The sequence below is a fragment of the Lepus europaeus genome, chromosome 15 (assembly GCF_033115175.1).
Source record: "Lepus europaeus isolate LE1 chromosome 15, mLepTim1.pri, whole genome shotgun sequence".
NCBI classification, from domain to species: Eukaryota; Metazoa; Chordata; class Mammalia; order Lagomorpha; family Leporidae; genus Lepus; species Lepus europaeus.
The window spans coordinates 36,114,822-36,136,079 of record NC_084841.1 but is presented as its reverse complement, the minus strand read 5'-3'; positions in this window follow the sequence as shown (position 1 = coordinate 36,136,079).

Below are 21,258 nucleotides of genomic sequence, written 5' to 3'. Positions count from 1 at the left end.
CCTATTCTTCAGATGTGGTCTTTCAAGGACACTAGCAAATGTTCAGGGTTTTCGATGATGACCTTTTATTCTTTTTTTTTTAATTTTTTAAATTTTTAATTTTTTTTAAAAATTTTTTGATAGGCAGAGTTAGACAGTGAGAGAGAGACAGAGAGAAAGGTCTTCCTTTGCCATTGGTTCACCCTCCAATTGCCACTGCAGCAGGCGCGCTGCAGCCAGCACACCGCGCTGATCCGAAGGCAAGAGCCAGGTGCTTCTCCTGGTCTCCCATGGGGTGCAGGGCCCAAGCACTTGGGCCATCCTCCACTGCACTCCCGGGCCACAGCAGAGAGCTGGACTGGAAAAGGAGCAACTGGGACAGAATCCGGTGCCCTGACTGGGATTAGAACCCCGGGGTGCCAGCGCCACAGGTGGAGGATTAGTCTACTGAGCCAAGGCGCCAGCAGACCTTTTACTCTTATTGGTCTGAATTTAAGCATCCAGCCTTGCGTGAGCTCTAGAAATTGCTTCCCACAAATTTCCCTGGTGGTAACTTTGAACCTGAAATTGCTTCTCTGGTCTCTTGATTTCACCCTGTACATGCATAACTTCCTATTTAGCCAAATATTCAGTAAGTTCCCTTATGTAGACTTCTTAGTAAAGTTTCTTTATCTTCAGTACACTATCCCTCAAAATCTAACTGCTTCTGTAGCCTGGACCTCTGCTCACTGGACTCTCCTTATCTCAGTGAGACTGTGTTCTGTTTAACCTCCCTTTCCTGGAAAGTCTGGCTAAGTGAAAAGCCAGAAGATCATGGAGCTTAGCCTGTTTATTTCCTTCTTCAGTCCCACACTGCCTATTGCTGAACATCTTAAAAACAGTTATGTCATATTTTTGTCTAGTTTTCTATCATGGCAAGGGCACAGCTGGGTACTAGATAACCCCTCAGACCTGCAGCAGAAGCCCTCTTTTGAATTTTTAAGAGATATGCGGGTCACAGAACCTGCAGGGCCTGGAAAACTGTGCAAGACACCCAGATTTCACTCGCTAAACTAAAGGGAACCATAGAAGCATTCTAGGCAAGAAAGATACATAAGGGGCCGGCGCCGCGGCTCACTAGGCTAATCCTCCGCCTTGCAGCACTGGCACACCAGGTTCTAGTCCCGGTCGGGGCACTGGATTCTGTCCCAGTTGCTCCTCTTCCAGGCCAGCTCTCTGCTGTGGCCAGGGAGTGCAGTGGAGGATGGCCCAAGAGCTTGGGCCCTGCACCTGCATGGGAGACCAGGAGAAGCACCTGACTCCTGCCATCGGAACAGCGCGGTGCGCCGGCCGCAGCGCGCCAACCGTGGCAGCCATTGGAGGGTGAACCAACGGCAAAGGAAGACCTTTCTCTCTGTCTCTCTCTCACTGTCCACTCTGCCTGTCCAAAAAAAAAAAAAAAAGATACATAAGAAGATCTCAGTTTTTAAAGTAGCATCCTGGTTTCATTAGCAATAGATTGTAGATGAGAAAGAATGAAAGCAAATAGGCTGGTTCGAAGACCAATATTCTGACAAAATATTGTGAGGGTTTAGAACTTCTGCTCTTAGTAGGTGCTGGTTGAGAAATATTTGGTGAAAGTTTGTATATGGGGTAAGGGAAACAGAGAAATTAAGAAAAGCTTCCAGGTGTTTTTTTGGTTGGCCAACCAAATGGAATATATTGCCATCCATTGATATACTTTTTTTTTTTTTTAGATTTTATTTATTTATTTGAGAGGTAGAGTTACAGACAGTGAGAGGAGAGACAAAGAGAAAGTTCTTCCTTCCGTTGGTTCACTCCCCAATTGGACGCAATGACTGGAGCTGCGCTGATCTGAAGCCAGGAGCCAGGTGCTTCTTCCAGGTCTCCCATGTGGGTGCAGGGGCTCAAGGACCTGGGCCATCTTCTACTGCTTTCCCAGGCCGTAGCAGAGAGCTGGATCAGAAGAGGAGCAGCTGGGACTAGAACTGGTGCCCATGTGGGATGCTGGTGCCACAGGCAGAGCATTAACCTGCTAAGCCAAGGCGCCGGCCCCCAATTGACATACTTTAAAGATGTTTCTTTGTAGTGCTGCTGCTGTGGCATAGTAGGTTGAGTCTCCGCCTACAGAGTGGACAACCCATTTGGGCACCAGTTTGATTCCTGGCTGTTCCACTTCCAATCTAGCTCTGTTTATGGTCTGGGAAAGAGTGGAAGATGGCCCAAGTGCTTGGGCCCCCTGCATCCATGTGGGAGACCCGGAAGAAGATTCTGGCCCCTGGCCTTGTGGCCATTTGGGGAGTGAATCAGCAGATGGAAGACCTTTCTCTCTGTCTCTCCCTCTCTCTGTCTGTAACTCTTTTGTATAAAATAAATAAATCTTAAAAAAAAAAAAAGACGTTTCTTTGTAAACTAAGGACTCTTTGTGAATATACATTCTATTAGCTTTTTTTCTGGGGCTACAGTAACAAATTGCATATGTGGGGGCCTTAAAACAACTGACTCACAGTTCCGGAGACAAGGAGTGTAAAATGACGGTGCTGGAAGAGTCCATTCTGAGGATTGTGAGAGAAGAATCTGTCCCAGGCATATCCTCTTGGCTTGTAGATGACCATTTTTACCCCGTGTCTCTTCACATTGTCTTCTATTTGTGCTTGCCTTTGTGTTAAAATCTTCCCTTTTCTTTGAGACATCAGTCACATTGTATTAGGGACCACTGTACTGAACCCAAATTATCTTGGTTAGCTTTATAAAGCATTCTATCCATATCTGGTCATATTACAAGGAACTAGTGGCTAGGTCTTCAACACACAAATTTGGGTGGACAAAATTCGACCTGTAGTAAGAGACAAGTTTGATAGAAAAGAAAATACCCAAAAATAAAATTTTGGCCGGCGCCGTGGGTTAACAGGCTAATCTTCCGCCTTCCGGCGCCAGCACGCCGGGTTCTAGTCCCGGTTGGGGCGCCAGATTCTATCCTGGTTGCCCCTCTTCCAGGCCAGCTCTCTGCTGTGGCCCGGGAAGGCAGTGGAGGATGGCCCAAATCCTTGGGCCCTGCACCCGCATGGGAGACCAGGAGAAGCACCTGGCTCCTGGCTTTGGATCAGATCAATGCACCGGCCACAGCAGCCATTGGAGGGTGAACCAATGGCAAAAAGGAAGACCTTTCTCTCTGTCTCTCTCTTTCACTAACCACTCTGCCTGTCAAAAAAAAATAATAAAAAATAAATAAATAAATAAATAAAATGTTTGAAACCAATGATACTTTATTAGATCTTCAAATATTGACAGAGATGGCAATGCAAGCTTTAAACCCAGGTCTTCTGGGATGTGAATTAATGTTTATTAAAATGTTAAAATCTGGTATATGATCTTGTATATTATTTTATGATGTTTCTAAATTACAGTGTGTGGTATGTATGTGTATGTATAAATAATTAACTTAATCATTATCCATTAATAACATTCTTGGTGGTTTTTGGTAACAATAAATTTCCAAAAGCATATTTTAAAAACTTATCTTGGCCGGCGACATGGCTTAACAGGCTAATCCTCCGCCTTGCGGCGCCGGCACACCGGGTTCTAGTCCCGGTTAGGGTGACGGATTCTATCCCGGTTGCCTCTCTTCCAGGCCAGCTCTCTGCTATGGCCCAGGAAGGCAGTGGAGGATGGCCCAAGTGCTTGGGCCCTGCACCCGCATGGAAGACCAGGAGAAGCACCTGGCTCCTGGCTTTGGCTCAGCTCTATGCGCCAGCCGCTGCGGCCATTGGAGGGTGAACCAACAGCAAAGGAAGACCTTTCTCTCTGTCTCTCTCTCTCTCTCTCTCACTATCCACTCTGCCTGTCAAAAAAAAAAAAAAAAAACTTATCTCAATAATAGGTTACTACTGAGACGTATAGAGAACTACAACTGCATATGTGGTATGAAGTTAGGAAAATGGTCTTAAATACAAAAGGAAAAAAATAAATTTAAAGATAGTAAATAAGGAATTAGTCTGGTTTCATGAGCAGAGTCTTGACACGATGAAAACAGTTGTACAAGCTCAGACAACAACAAAAAATCATTCATGCTTAGTAGCATTAATAAAATACGTGAGCATGAAGAACAGTCAGAAAAAGAGACCACACAAGTAAAAATGTCACTAAATGAAAATGTGTCTCCCAATCCTCAGTGAAGTGGTGGTAGCTCTTTGAGCTAATAAAAAGTTATGATTGTCCCTACAAATATTCCTTATACAATTAAGCTATAATATAAATATCTTGATAGCAAAGAACATCCTAATATGCTTCACGTATGTTCTAATTTTTAAGTTATTGATAATAAATCTTTATAGTTAAAACTCCTGAAAATCATGAGTTGGGCCAAAACTTTTGTGAGCTCTCTTAATTTAGAGAAGAGAATAGCAAGACAGAAAGGATAATTTCATCTCTAAATCATACACAGAATCAGATGTCTAAAATGTTCATAGCCTTATGGTTAAGATTCTCATTCTGGGAGTTAGGCCACCCAAATATTCTTTCCCATTATATATTTGCAAGCTCTTTATATTAAGTATGCTATATTGAAAGCTTATTACTATGACACTGTGTAGTAAGCTCTGTATGTCTCAAATCTTATTTGCTCATTCTGACTACACTAAGGTATTCACATTTCCTAAAACAAAGTTTTAGTTATTTGGAAACAAGAAAGAAGAAATCAGCTCTGTTATATTTATTCTATGACTTTAAGTTCTTTCTTCCAAAATTCTTTAACTTACAAATGTTATTTTATTTGATTCTCACAAATATCCTTGAAGATGAAAATCATTATACATGTTTTACAGTTGAGAATTCAAAAAGATTAAATAACTTGCCCCAAACAACTAACTTTTAACTAGCAGAACTTAAATTAAAATGATGTATTAGTTAGGATAAAGCAATGCTACTAGACAGACTCATTTTTCCATTTTTCCTTCCTCCTGCTTAAACAAAACTAGTGCCTTAAAGAGCATGTCTACTGCTCTCCTGTAATAATCCAGAGATCCATGGCTCCAGAATAGCAGGCTGGCTGTCGTACTTGAAACCTACCTTCCTACTCTTAGCCCAAGCCTCTTGTTGTCTCCATTTCCCACCCACCATAAAGGGAAAAGGGGACATATCAGCAATTGCTTTGTGTTTAATAAGACCACACTGCTGTTCCTAAGTGCAAGGACCAGAAGCTAATCACAAGGCCATACCTAGTAGCCATAAGAGAAAAAAAAAAAAAAAATCTAGCAGGGAGGCCATGAATTGGGTGATGGGATTTTGTTAGTGTTGATTAGAAGATGAAATTCAGAGAAACTCATGGAGGTCATCCAGACAATTTGAGAAAAGAGATAAGGCAACAGAAGGAGACAAAATAGCACCTACTCTCTTGCAAAATGAGAATGATGTGAGCCAAGAACACAGCTGAAAATCTCTGAAGAAAAGATGGGGAAAAGTCAATCCTTCACATGCATACTCCCAGTTAACTAGATAACATGTTGTGCCCCCTCCCATGACACTGAAATTATACTCAGAATCTTTTATGCAAATAGATTAATAGTAATTGGAGGAGGATTAGCACCAGATCTAGCAAATTCCCGCTTAGGGAAAGATCTGAGGAGGGTTTTGAGGGTGGCTTCAGCATCTGGCAAAAGATGTGATAGATAACAAGGGACTTGAATTATAGATGAAAGAATTTACATTAAGCCTATGACTTAGAACGCCTTGAGTTTTGCAGAATTGTTAAAACTCCCTCTGATTGGGTCATGGTCAAAACAAAAGTAGATCTGCATCATCTTCATGAGTGTCATGGCTGCATGACAGGAAGCTAAAGGGAGTACATATACTCTTGTTGCAAAAACACTCTGATGGTAAATCATTACACAATAAATATTAATTTCATGCTTAGCACAGACGAGTAGAATAGTTAGCTTGGGTTTGGCTCACAAAACCTGTCTGGAACAAATCCAGTTTTATCCAGATCTGAAGTACATAGTGACAAAAAAAATAAAGCATTCTTTTGAGAATCGCAGAAACAAAAACATACATAATGGAAGTAATAATATACACTCAAAAATTATCTTAATTGTAGTCAAATAATAAATTCAGAATTAATAGGAAAGAATTGAAAAGGAGGGAAGCTATCTGGTGAAAGATCTTAAATATTGAATATAGGCTTGAGTTTTAAGAGGTAAAATGGATTTCATTGGAAGTATCATTTAAAGCTGATGATTTCGGTAGCTGCATGTGCTGTGGACTTAAATAAAAACAAACTTATCATTTTAAACTATGTTCAAATTAAACCAGTGGAAAATGGCCCAAATTTTCAGGCCCCAGTCACCCACATGGGGAACCTGGATGAAGCTCCTGGCTCCTGGCTTTGGCCTGGCCCATCTCCGTGCTTTGAGGCCATTTGGGGAGTGAACTAACAGATTGAACAACCTCTTTTTCTGTCTCTCCCTCTCTCTGTAACTTTTTAAATAAATAAGTAAATGTTTTAAAATAATTCTTTTTTTCATATTCAAGCAGAATTTTAAATTCTCCATTGCCATAGTCATCATCAGTGGCATTTGAAGAAGTACTTACTCTGCCTTCATATCACCCATTCTGGTGTTCTCATAAAAAAGCTACTCATTACACACTCTGTTTTTCTTCCTAGCTGTCTTGTGCCATTATAACACATTAACACAGACCAGGTCATTAATACCAAATACAAGTTTATTTTCTTATAGTTCTAGACATTGAAAAGTCCAAGATCAAGGCTGCAGCATGTGGCAATGGCCTTCTTGATGCATCAGCAGAAGAATGCCTTATCTTCACAGGACAGAAGGCAGAAGGGCGAGAAAGGATGAGAGAGAGAGAGAGAGAGAGAGAGAAAGCACCAAGTGCACCCTTCTATAGCAAGCTCACTCTCAAGATAATAGCATTAAGCCATTCATGAGGTTTAATCAATCTTAACAGTCCCAACTCTTAATATTGTTACAATGGCATCTAATATTTCAACATGGGTTTTGGAGACAACTGACATTCATTCATAGCATTGTTGTACCTTCTCTTCGTCCAATTAAGTTCCATTTTACATAGAGAGAGCCTGGATTACCAAAGTTCTATTTATTTACTTCCAAGAACTCCTGAATAATCCTTCTCCCATGAGAACAGGTGAGCAATGTTTATCCCATGTCAGGAATTAAGAAGAGAAAGTGCTGCAAAAAGGTAAGTCCTATGAGTGGATAGACAAATAAGTAGGAAATACAGCCAGATTTAACATGGTCCTTCCCAACTGTCAAATACACAGTATTTATAGAGGTTCTCTCATGTGTTTGTACCAGAAATATAACTGTCTTTGAGAATTAAAGCAGATAGATGAGGGAAAGATGTATGAGACGAGGCAGTAGTATGTTGCCATTCCAGTACCTTCTCTTCGCTTTTTTAATTGGTAGCAGAAACCAAATATATCCTTAGTGATAATAGTCCTAGACTCATTTATAACTTAGAATGGCTTTCTGACTAAATCCTCGCTAACAAGACATAAGTAAATGTTTATGTTTAAGAAAACTCCTTTAAAGGACAACATACAATCATTACTTGCTTATTTTGCCTTGTTTCCTTTTTCCCTGCCAAATGACTGAATAGTTGATGTGATGGAGGGACCTCTAGCAGCCACCTGAAACCAATTCTAGATGTGGAAACTGCATGTTAAGGAAAGTTGAGTGGAAACTGAAGATTTCAGATCCCAATGAGCTATTGTCCTGGTTCTGAGCTAACTTTACATTTTTCTTACCTGAAAAAGAACTAATTCTCTGGTATGATCAAGGCATTTTTTTGAGATTACTATTAAATACAGTGGAATTTAATCCCAACTGATACAATGGAAATAAACTTTTTAATTTGAATGATGGTGAGGGACAGATTGGAGAAAGAGGAATCAATAAATTAATGAAGAGTCCAACCAGCCAATGATAATGATTTAAAATGTTAACAAGGACCATACTACTATAGCTAGTCATATTTTCTAGACTTCTTTTGTATAGCATATTGTCAAAGTGACTCAGCTCTAAATTTTATATTGTAGGCTTCTTCTTAGAAAGATAATTCTCAATTTCAGAGGCATTGTTATTATTTCTACTTCTTAAAACCATCAAACAGATAGGGAGCCAGTGTGGTGTTGTAGTAGGCTAAGGTTCTGCCTGTCGTGCCAGCATCCCATATGGGTGCGAGTTCGTGTCACGGCTGCTCTATTTCTGATCCAGCTCTCGGCTATAGCGTGGGAAAGCAGTAGAAGATCGCCCAAGTGCTTGGGACCCTGAACCCACATGGGAGACCTGGAGGAAGTTCTTGGCTCATGGCTTCAGATAGACCCACATCCTGCCATTGCAGCTATTTAGAGAGTGAACCAGCAGATGGAAGACCTCTCTCTGTGTGTCTCCCTCTCTTCTGTCTGTAACTCTATCTCTCAAATAAATAAATAAAATCTTTAAAAAAAATCAGAGATAAAAGATGGAAATGGGCAAGGAAAACATTCACAAAAGAGTTTTGCATTGAATAAAAACAAATCTCAGTTTTCTTGTTTTATGTTGACTATTCTTCTGAGTGAGTGACTTGCTATTTTGTTGGTAGTTTGAACCAAAATCACCAAGTTTAAAAAAGTAACATGAAATGGAATTTTCTTACCAGAGTTATATTTTATTCAATACAATGTTGAGGGGCTGGCACTGTGGCGTAGGGAGTAAAGCTGCCACCTGCAGTGCCGGCATCCCATATGGGCGCCGGTTCGAGTCCCGGCCACTCCATTTCCTATCCAGGTCTCTGCTATGGCCTGGGAAAGCAGCAGAAGATGGCCAAAGTCCTTGGGCCCCTGCACCCACATGGAAGACTCAGAAGAAGCTTCTGGTTCCTGGCTTTGGATGGGCGCAGCTCTGGCTGTTGCGGCCAATTGGGGAGTGAACCAACGGATGGAAGACCTCTCTCTCTCTCTCTCTCTCTGCCTCTCCTTCTCTCTGTGTAACTCTGACTTTCAAATAAATAAATAAATCTTTTAAAAACATGCTGAAGGAACTGTGCCATTGTCTTTGCAAGAACATACCCAGGATGCAATGATCACAGTTTGAGTAAGAAACATTTGTGACAAAGAACAAAGTTGAATTCTCATAAATATGACAGATCTTAAATATCCTCTGGTCCTCAAAGTAAAAACTGAAATTATGTGATGCTGTGATGTCCAGAAACTGCAAATACCTGAACCATTTACGTGAGAGAGAAAGAAAATGTATGTTATCTCCAGTGACATATGTTTTGAATTGCAGCTCATGAATTAAATGTTTGCAAACAATTTTGAATAAGTAAAAGATATCAGGGAAGGAAACAATATAATACACACTGTTAAAGCTTACATATCCTAAGGCTGAAGTACTTTTAGTTTTCCTTTTCTTGGAGTGGGGTGGGGGAGTGGTTCCCATAGTAGAAATACTTGATGTAGGAGGTGACTTTTCTGCCACTGGGGTTATTTCTTGCTCAGTTCTTACAAGTGGTTTATTTTCTACAGTGCACATCCTCCTCCTCACCACAAGAGACACAATCAGTGCATATTAACAGCTTGAAGAAATTACCTTCTCCCCTGCATTCAATTCAACATCTTCCTGTTCCTCCTGTCTTCCTCCTTCCTCTTTGGAGGCATGTGTTATAAAATTACCAACTGCTAATGAAAATAAGCATCTCTCCCTCCTTTTAAGCACGGGTCAAAATTACGTGAGTTTAAATTGCTCCCCACATTGTCACCATCTGAAGTCCCAGCCAGAGGCACATCTTTAACTTGCTTCCCTGTGTGCTGTCAGCTGCTTCCCTGCAGTTTTCATTTGTTATATGTCCTCAAAGTATTTTCTCAAAGTTCCACTTCAAAACATTTTGAAAACTACTTTGTGCAATAAAATAACTCAGGAAGTACAAGAGTTAAGGTTCTCACATCCCTGACTCACACATATTGCACAGATTGTATATATTAAGCTTGAATTTTTGTCACCCAACCTGTGATTAAAACTATTACATACATTTTGTGGCGGAGTGGGGAGTGTTAATGTTTCTCTGACATTCTATGATACCCAAGGCTTCTATTAAAATTTAGTCCTTTTATTTTATCAACAAATTAAGAACAAATTGTAGGATTACTAAAATTCATTTTACATTTAGTGCTCCTTTAGCCGACCTTAAAAAGATAGTGAACATATTTTTCCCAAGTCCTACTCCAAAATTACTCCTGATTATTTGCTTATAATCTTATTAAGAAGTCAGATTTTAAGGGGTTGGCATTACCATGCAGTGGGTCAAATCATGGCTTGTGATGGCTGCATCCTATATCCAAGAGCTAGTTGAAGTCTCAGTGGCTCTGCTTCTGATCGAGGTTCCTGCTAATGCACCTGGGCTGCTGTCACCCATCTGGGAGACCAGGATAGAGTAGCCAACTCCTGGCTGTGGCCTGATGTAGAGCTGGCTATTGGGGCCATTTGGGGGAATGAACCAGTGATCTCTCTCTCTCTCTCTCTCTCTCTCTCTCTCTTTCTCTCTCTCTCCCTCTTTCTCTCTCCTGTCATTCTGCCATTCAAATAAATAAATCATTTTTAAAATAATATGGATTTTGAGTCCCATACCAAAAAATATTTCTCCTACTCCCATTTCCAAAACAAAATTTTGAAGACCCAGATTTTTATATTCCTATAACAAATCAGCATATAATTTCAAGTATACATTACTAATCTATCTTCAAATGCTGGAGTTCTGATAATTGTGCTTATCCACAGAGGATGAAATGATTAAAGGCAAAATTTGTTGTTTTCCCTATCATATGAATAGTCATTTGTCATTCTTGCATCCAAACTTTAGTTTATGAGTAAATATATTTAATATTTATTACAATGCCAAAGTGTTTACTGAAATGGTTTATAAATCATATATTACTTTAAAGAAAAATTTAAAGTCTGAGACTTACCTAAAATTTTTTATTTTTGAAACAGAGCTTTCTGACTATAAATTGACAAAGTTTTAAAATGTATGTTGGGGTCACCACTGTGGCATAGCAGATAAAGCTGCCACCTGCAGCAGCTACATCCCATGTGGGTGTGGGTTCAAGTCTTGACTGCTCCACTTCCAATCCAGCGCTCTGCTATGGCCTGGGAAAGCAATAGAAGACAGCTCAAGTGGTTGGTCCCCTGCACCTGTGTAGGAGACCCAGAAGGAGCTCTTGGCTCCTGGCTTCGGATTGGCCCAACTCTAGCCGTTGCACCCATTTGGGGAATGAACCAGCAGATGGAAGACCTCTCTCTCTCTGTCTCTGCCTCGCTGTAACTCTGCCTTTCGAATAAATAAATAAATCTTTAAAAAAATGTATGTTAACCTGGGTCCATGGTAGTAAAGTTGACACTTGAAAACACTGCTGCTGAGAATATCATGGCTCCATTTTTCCTACATGGGTGAGGGAGCAATTTGTCAGTCTTCAAGAACTTCAGGATTATTTATATAAGTCAATTCAGTATTACTCATCACAATCATTAAGGTTGTATGTTATTGCTTATTTATACACATTACAAGGGAATTATTAAAATCTGCTTATACCATGTTTAAAATAGAAGTGAATAAGAAAATTATGGTACCACCACATATTTTAATATTAGGTAGGCATTAAGGATCAAATTTCCAAAGATTATTCAACAGATTAAGTCCTTATATTGCAATTTTTTCTAAGCAAAAATTTTTATATATAGATTTGTATCTATATACATATCTATATGTAAATTATGGCCCAAGATTTATTTTTATATCATTTTTTAAATTTTTTTTTTATTTGACAGGTAGAGATTTAGACACAGAGAGAGAAAGAGAGAAAGGTCTTCCTTCTGCTGGTTCACTCCCCAAATGGCCACCACAGCCGGCGCTGCGCCAATCTGAAGCCAGGAGCCAGGCACTTCTTCCTGGTCTCCCATGCGGGTGCAGGGCCCAAGCACCTGGGCCATCCTCCACAGCACTTCCGGGCCACAGCAGAGAGCTGGACTGGAAGAGGAGCAACCGGGACTAGAAACCACACCCATATGGGATGCTGGCGGCCCCCTCCCCCAACCAGCCCATCAGTTGCCAGACACACGAGTGAGGCCACTCAAGGCTTGCCAGTCACCAGGCAACCTGCCAGCTGAGCCACAGAATATGAACTCGATCAAATGAGTGGATTTTTTTTTAAAGTTTGTAGGTTTTGAGTTGCTTTGCAACAAAACAAACATTGATGCTGAAAAGATCTTAGATCTTTTCAAGATTTGCAAGTTTTCTAGATATAATATAATCAGTGTGACCTTTTATAATCTGGATAGAATCATATTTTATGATCAGAAGAAAAAAAAGGACACAAAGCAGCAAAAACTTAGAAAACTGAGTTGGTTCTCTTATGGAGCCCCTCAGTTATCAGCTTTCCCCATAGAACAGTGGAATAATGTCATCTGTGGGCATACTTTTCATTAAACTGCCTTTCAGAGCTTTTCTTTTTGGTCGCTTTCCAGTGACTCTTGTTTTTCCTGTTTTTTTTTTTTTATCATAGTCTTCTCTGTAGTTTTTGTGTCATTACATAATGCCTATAACTTTTTAATTATCAAATCCAAAACCCACCATCACTAAAAGACAAGATTGAAGTCACCATTGAAAAATCTCACTGCAAGTCAAGGAACAACTTGCTATTTTATTCTTTTTAGTATTTTTTTTTTGTTCTACTTAATACCATTGGTTGAACTCTTTACTTAACACACAATTATTCTTAGGTGTTTAAATTTAACTGAAAAGTGATCCCTGTTAAATATAAGAGTATGAATAAGAGAGGGAGGAGATGTACAGTTTGGCACATGCTCAATCAGACTTGCCCCAAACGGTAGAGTTAGAAATGTGCCAGGGGATTCCAATTCAATCCCATCAAGCTGGCATGCACCAATGCCATCTCACTAGTCAAAGTGATCAGTTTCAGTTCATAATTGATCATAATGATAGGATTAAGAGTTAAAGGGATCATACAAACAAGACTAGTGTCTGCTGATACTAACTGATAGAATTAAAAAGGAGAGAACAATCCAACATGGGAAGCGGGATACACAGCAGACTCATAGAATGGCAGATGTCCTAAACAGCACTCTGGCCTCAGAATCAGCCCTTAAGGCGTCGGATCTGGCTGAAGAGCCCATGAGAGTATTGTAGGCATGGTCAAAAACAAAAAGGGGGGAATGAAGGACTTCTGAAAATTTACCTGCTAAAAAAAACTAGGATCTAGGGAACTCTAGTAAAACAGTTCCTGGAAATTGGGCCGAAACTATGAGTCAAGGGCAGGCAGCTGCAGTTTGAGATAACGGCGCCAGATAAAGGCATGGGAAGCACCCAACCACCCCTTATCTGTGGGTCCCGGCAGACGGCAAAAGTATGCAAGGTATTTTCTGCATGCCCCCACCCCATTGTCTTATTGAAACCCTGTAACCACGTTTTTTTCTGCTTCTGTATCCCCCGCCCTGCTTGCTTAAGAAACCGCCCACACTACCCCCTTCCCTAGCCCCTTACCCAGTAACCATTAACATATCCAATGAAATCGTAACACGACTAAATATGCTAATGTTGTGGTTTTAAGCTTTAAATACCCTGTGAAACTGATGTTCGGGGCCGCTCTCTCTGCACTACACTAGAGGGTGCTGCTGAGACGGCCCATTTGCAAATGAAATAAACTTCCTCTTGCCTTTTGCATCGGAAAAAAAAAGAAAAAAAAAACTAGATGAAAGATCTCTGTGAGTGAGATCCCAGCGGAAAGAATGGGCCATCAAAGAAGGAGGTACCTTTCTCTGAAGGGAGGAGAGAACTTCCACTTTGATTATGGCCTTGTCTAAATAAGATTAGAGCTGGCGAACTCAAGAAGCTTCCATAGCCTTGGCAGCTCATGACAAGAGCCTCGGTTGACTACTGATGTGATAAATAAGATTGTCAATTGTTAAATCAACAACAGGAGTCACTGTGCACTTACTCCCCATGTAGGATCTCAGTCCTTAATGTGTTGTACTATGTGAATTAATGGTACAACCAGTATACTCAAACAGTACTTTATACTTTGTGTTTCTGTGTGGGTGCAAACTGATGAAATCTTTACTTAGTATATACTGAATTGATCTTCTATATATAAAGATAATTGAAAATGAATCTTGATGAAGAATGGGATGGGAGAGGGAGTGGGAGATGGGAAGATTGTGGGTTGGAGGGAGGTTATGGGGGGGCAATTGCTATAATCCAAAAGTTGTACTTTTGAAATTTATATTTATTAAATAAAAGTTAAAAAAGAAAAGTCTCACTACAATAATTTAAAATTTTTTATTTTTCCATAACAAAAAATATGAGATTTCCCAAAAGTTCATGGAAATTGTACCCGAAGAAAAAAATTATGCATAGATTTCAAATTTCTTACAACAAAATATACATCTTTTAATTCAACTTTCGATGAAATTTTTAAGTATTTTCATTTCTATTGCTAACATCCAATTTTAAAATATTTTCAAGAAAAGATCTTCAGTAAATCAACTAGCACATTTTTTTTATCATTCATCATATGTTCAATTTAGATTTTATAGGGGTTGAAATTATTATTATATCACTAAAAGAGTGTAAACTCTTTTATATCATGAATGTGTTTTAAAAGAAGACCCACTGGGGACCGGCATTGTGGCTTGGTGGGTAAAGCTGCTGCCTGCAGTGTCGTATTCCCATATGGGCACCGGTTCAAGTCCCGGCTGCTCCAATTCAGATCCAGTTCTCAACTATGGCCTGTGAAAGCAGTAGAAGATGGCCCCTGCACCCGCGTGGGAGACCTCGAAGAAACTCCTGGCTCCTGGCTTCGGATTGGCACAGCTCTCTCCATTGCGGCCAATTGGGAAGTGAACCAGCAGATGGAAGACCTCTCTCTCTGCCTCTCCTTCTCTCTTTGTGAAACTCTTTCAAATAAATAAATAAATCTTTAAAAAAAATTTAAAAAGAAAGAAGAAGACCCACTGGAGCCGGTGCTGCAGTCATAGGTTAAGCTTCCACCTGCAGCACCAGAATTCCATATGGGTACCAGTTTGTGTCCTGGCTGCTCCACTTCCAATCCAGCTCCCTGTACTGCAAAAGAAACAGGGAAGTGAAGAGGCAACCGATAGAATGGGAAAAAGTATTTGCAAACTATACTACAGATAAAGGATTAATAACCAGAATCTACAAAGAGATCAAGAAACTCCACAACATCAAAACAAACAACCCACTTAAGAGATGGGCCAAGGACCTCAATAGACATTTTTCAAAAGAGGAAATCCAAATGGCCAACAGACACATGAAAAAATATTCAGGATCACTAGCCATCAGGGAAATGCAAATCAAAACCACAATGAGGTTTCACCTCACCCCGGTGAGAATGGCTCACATTCAGAAATCTACCAACAATAGACGCTGGAGAGGATGTGGGGAAAAAAAGGGACACTAACCCACTGTTGGTGGGAATGCAAACTGGTTAAGCCACTATGGAAGTCAGTCTGGAGATTCCTCAGAATCCTTACCTTTTACATTGTTAAATATTTATTTGGTAAAAGCAATTGAATAACTCATCAATAAATTAATATTTATTTGGTATCACTAATTTAATAAAATATCAGAACAGTTTGTAAACTGCTGTACACGAGACTATGAGATTAACGCATATTCTTAGTGAAGAGGAAGAAGGAGAAGAACAAGAGAGCAATACAAGAACCAGTGCTGATGATACAGCTCTGCACATTGCTCCATGAGCCTTCCTTGTCACCAACCCCAGATTCACAGACCTGCTCTGCTCATCCCACAGCCTCACATACAAAATGCCAATAAAATACCCGTGAAGCTAACCAGTGCTTTCTGAGATAACTTTCGCTATGAACCTGGATTAACTGGCTGCTTTTTACCAAGGTGAGGTAGCAGAGCTGCCTGTAGAAGCCACACAGCTGAACTCTCCTGTGGGGTGATTCACCTGCATACCGAATCAATGTTGACACAGACAAAGCAAAACCCAAGGGTGTCCCCAACCCAGGCCTTTGTTTGCTTCAACAACACGGTAGAATCAGCTTCCTAAAGCTGATGCTCCCTTGCGTCATTTGTTTAATCAGAGAAAGGAAAAAGCAGAGTTGAGAAAATCATCCAGGGAGGAGGCGATCAAGGTGAAGTTCAGAGGCAGTTTGTTTTTGATACCTTTCTTTCCTTGTGCCTTGCTGAGTGACATATTGTGTGGCCTTTGTCCCTGCACTCTGGCAGAGTGATTTTTTTTTTTTTGTCCTGCTCTCATCTTCTTCTTCGATCTACCATAGTCAGATGCCTTGACCATCTACTGCTTGGTGACTGAAAAATACTTTGCTCTTGTTAGATTTACTGCTGCTCTTCAAAATCATGCCACACCCTACACCTCAGGATGCCTAAACATCCTTGTTCTTTACCCTTTCCCTGGAGGCCTTGTCCATCTGCTTCCTGATGATAGAAAGCTTCTCAACAAGTGTGACTTGCTTCAGATTGCGTTCAAACAGCTAACCCAGTGTCCTCAGACTACCAAGGAGACAGAGATTAAATTGTCTCTTCTCCTCCCTGAAATATGAACAAAGCCCTCCAACAGTTCGAATTTCCTTAAAATCCGTAGATCCAGACCTTGAGTGTTAGGAGCTGCAACATACATTGGGTGACTAAAGACTATGTAACAGCCTTAGGTCCATGGTAAAGTGCAGTAGGATAAAGCTCATCTTCTTTCTAACTCTGTGTAGAGGGACCTACTCAGCACTCCAAATAGGAAAATTATTAGCAAATTTCTGAGCCCCACATGTGCACACCTAACCCATTCTAATCCAGATATTCACCCCCACCTTTCCACAGGAATATTTATAAACTATCAATTTACTGTGAATGAACTTACAGCAACAACTTACTCTAAACAGTTCATATACATTAACAGCCTTGCAACAGTCTTAGGAAATAGGTGTAATTTTGAATATGGACAGGCAAGAAACTTAAAAAGCTAAATAATTTGTCAAGACTCCCACAACGATTAAATGGAGATGGTTGGATTTGAAATCCAGCTGCATCTCCAAAAAGCCAACACTAATCCAATTCCTCATCTTACAAATGTAACTCTTCAATGCATAACATGTTAAAAGAACACATTTTAAGAATGTGTTGAGATGTGTTTCAAACATTGGAAGCTACAGTACATCCATACTGTTGAAATAAGCTTACACAAATATAAGAGCCAAAACTAAAACTCAGATCTTTTTTTCATGTTTTTTTTTAACTTAAAATTCTTCTAATTATTTTCATTTTTTGTCATTGTGGAATATTTATTTCCTGGTTCATGGAACATACTCAGGATTAATTCTTGGAGTGACTGAATGAATTCCACTTCAATAATTTGGCTCCATTACATATGTGAAGGAACTTTGACTTGGCAAACTGATTCCATTGGCACTCTGCTCTTTAGGGATCATCATCCGTACAATTCTTGCTCACATAGAATGATCACTTGGTCAGAACTTTAAAAGTCTTTGGGAACATGGCATTGAAAGTATTACTTCAGGGGCCAGGGCTGTGTTGTGGCAGGTAAAGCTGCTGCCTGCAGTGCCAGCATCCCGTATTGGCACCAGTTTGAGACCCGGTTGCTTCACTTCCATTCCAGCTCTCTGCTTTGGCCTGGGAAAGCAGGAGAAGAAGGCCTAAGTGATTAGAACTCTGTACCCACGTGGGAGACCCGGAAGAAGCTCCTGGCTCCTGGCTTTGGATAGGCCCAGCTCTGGCCATTTGGCCATTTGGGGAGTGAACCAGCAGATGGGAGGCCTCTCTCTCTGCTTCTGCTTCTCTGTAGCTTTGCCTTTTAAATAAACAAATAAATCTTGAAAGAAAAAAGTATTAATTGGGATGCTGTGATTGTGTGGCTATCTGGAATGGTGATCAATGAGGTTTGTAGGCCTCTGCTGGAGTCCCTCCTTTCCAATGGGAAAACATTGCTGCTGTGTGCATGCATGATCTTCTCTCAACCACCTGGGCATGCTACTTAACAGCTCTCAAAACAGTTTTAAGAGACTTAGCTCTGCTCTCTCAGATCACAGGGGAAAAAACGCTATCATCTCTGGATAGAACAACCTTTCCCATGTTGTTTACTCTCTGGTCACCAAAAGTCATGCTGGATTGTTCCGTTGTCACCCACAGGAACACGCTGCTCACACGCAGTCCTTCCCTGCTCAAGTTTGCCTTGCCTTGTAAAGTCCAATTTTCTCTAACTGCATCATGCCACGCACTATAAATCACATTTGCATCCCATTTAAAACATAAACCACAATAGACACTGGAGAACAAAAGGAACCACAAGGCCAGCTTTTTTGACAAAACTCCCACACACTGATAATTGGAAGCACATAAATCTGCACACAGACGAGTCTGGAACTGCTGCCTTGCCTCATGTTGCTTGTCTCTCAGCCTCATCCACTTTCAATTCTGCCACCCAGTCCCCTGGAAAAGTATGAAGGGCAAGAAAAGATGAACACAAACTTACTGAGGATCAAGAAAAATGAAAACAAATAACATGGATTGCCTGACAAATTGCGCTGCTGTAGTCTTCATGATTGAGACCTTCCTGGTAGCTTGATGGAATAGGACTCCCATTGTTCCAAATCAAATTTCTTTTTTTTTTTTTTAAAGTGTATTTATTTACTTGAAAGTCAGAGTTACACAGAGAGAGGTCATCATCCTTTGTAATGGCCAGAGCTGTGCCAATCCAAAGCCAGGAGCTTCTTCCTGGTCTCCCAAGGGTGCAGGGGCCCAAGGACCTGGGCCGTATTCTATTGCTTTCCTAGGCCATAGCAGAGAGCCAGATCAGAAGTGGAGCAGCTGGGACTCGAACCGGCACCCATATGGGATGCCGGCACTTCAGGCCAGGGTGTTAACCTGCTGTGCCACAGTGCCGGCCCCATGTTCCAAATCAAATTTCTAACACAACAGCTGGTTACGAATATGTTCAGGTACATCTTTGTATAAGTAAGGCTTATATAAGAAGTCAAAATTTATTCAGAGCTATAAAAAATAATTTTGCCCCCAGCTTATATAAATGGCTCCCATGAACAGTGTTGGATTTTTGGTATGTGTTTAATTATCCCTCAAAATTCCATAGTTCTAAACTAGACCAGATTCCTTTACAATATGGTCCCTAAATTTAATTACCATTTAAGGTGTAAATCTAATGGAAAGTGAAAGGCTTTCCATTATGATGCAAAGCAGCTGATTCTGATTTGCTGCTGGAAATGATTTTGTCTGTTCTGCGCACATAGGCATAGTCCACAGCCAATGGACTCGCAACCTTAGGATGCAGATACAGTCTTTTAGTAACTAGAGAAAACTAACTTCATCACCCTTCAAAAATCAGTAAGTCAGCCTTGATCATTGCATATCCATCCACCTCCAGGGAACAATCTGAATAATAACACAGGTCAACTTCTATGTCAGAATCATCAGAAGTGTCTTACATGGATAATGATTCAACAAGAAGCTGAATGAGTGTCTGGCTTGAAAAAAGTCTGGCAGCAAAAGTAGGATTTTAATTAGATTATCAGAGAGCTATTTATTGAATTTTGGAATGCTGATAAAGTTTTAAAAGCTCTTCTAATCTGGAGATAATTACCTTTAATCATTAAACTTGTTCTTGATTAAGAATCTGAAAATGAGACTGTTAAGCCTTCAACAAAATAGTAAACCCAATAAAACACTGGAAATAATGCTGCCAAGCTACCAGGGAACTTAAATAGCTACTAGAATTGTAATATACACAACTGGTGGGAATTTATGCTCAAAAAGAAACCAATGCATCTTTTTAAAAAAGATTTATTTATTTTAAAGGTAGGGTGATAGAGAGGAGAGAGGAAAGAAGGGAGAGAGAGGAGAGAGAGGTGAGAGAGAAGAGAGGGAAGGGGAAGGGGAAGGAGAGGGAGAGGGAGAGAAACATGAGTACTTTCATCTGCACATTCACTCCCCAAATGGCCACAACAGCCAGGATTGCGCCAGCCAAAACCAGGATCCAAGAATGCCATATAGGTCTCCAGTGTGAATGGCAAGGATCCAGATATTTAGACCATCTTCCACTGCTTCCCACGGACACTGACAAGGAGCTGGCCTGAAAATAGAGCCACCAGGACTAGAACCAGCTCTCCAATATGGAATGCCAGAGGCTTAACCTGCTGTGCCACACCAGCCCTGAGTCCAATGTACTCTGAATGAATTCTGACCTAGGATAACTTCTGTGAACCTGCTTCAGAAAAATTCAGAAGGAAGATTTATAATAGATAGTTCTTTGAAAAGTGCCTAGAGGACAGGACTTGCTTATGCTTCAAAGTGACAGAGGTGATAAAAAGATAAGACTAGTTTAACTCTTCAACATTTGGAAGCCAATTACAAAGAAAGAAATAGGGTCAAATGTAATATATGTCTAAGGCTGCTAACCATCAACATTATACCTGCATGGTGATCATAGATATTCTGCTTATAACACTTCCTCTGTGAGCTCCAAACTTATCTAGCTGAGAACTCAATCAGGTGGAGCATTCAAAGCCACATACATGTCATAACTGTTTCGAAAGTGAGAGATGGCAATATTGTACACTGTCATAAGAAAATGACCATCTAAGGCCCTCTCTGTTACTAGCAAAATGCTTCCTTTTCTCACATCTTAATAGGAATTATTGTTGTTGGCCTAACAATCATCATCACAGGTAATAAAGTGTTACTAATTAATTCACAGAAAGAGAAACCAGATATAGCAAAGAATATATAGCTTTCTCAACTTTCCATAGGAGGTTTAGAGGTAAAACATAATGAAGGGCACCTTCTGCCAATATCTAAACTCACCTGTGTTTGGAACTAGTAGATCCTGCTTTAACTCAGATCATCTACAGACTATTTACTAAACTGTTGCTAAATTTATTTTCTGTCTTAAATAGTTTACAGAGACCTGTGGAATGGCTTTGGCACACACTTATCCTATAAATTATTGAGTAACTATCTTTTCCTTAAGCACACAGAAAGAATCAGTACTTGTACTCTTGAAGTTTCATTTTAGTGTATGAGAAGGACAAATAAACAAATACGAAATAAAATCACTTCAAATTTCAAAATTTACTATGGAAGGAACTAAATCTCAAATTGGACTGTAACACCTTCCTGGTACCCGTGATGGGCTGGCAAATGACCTGAGGAGACTCCTGG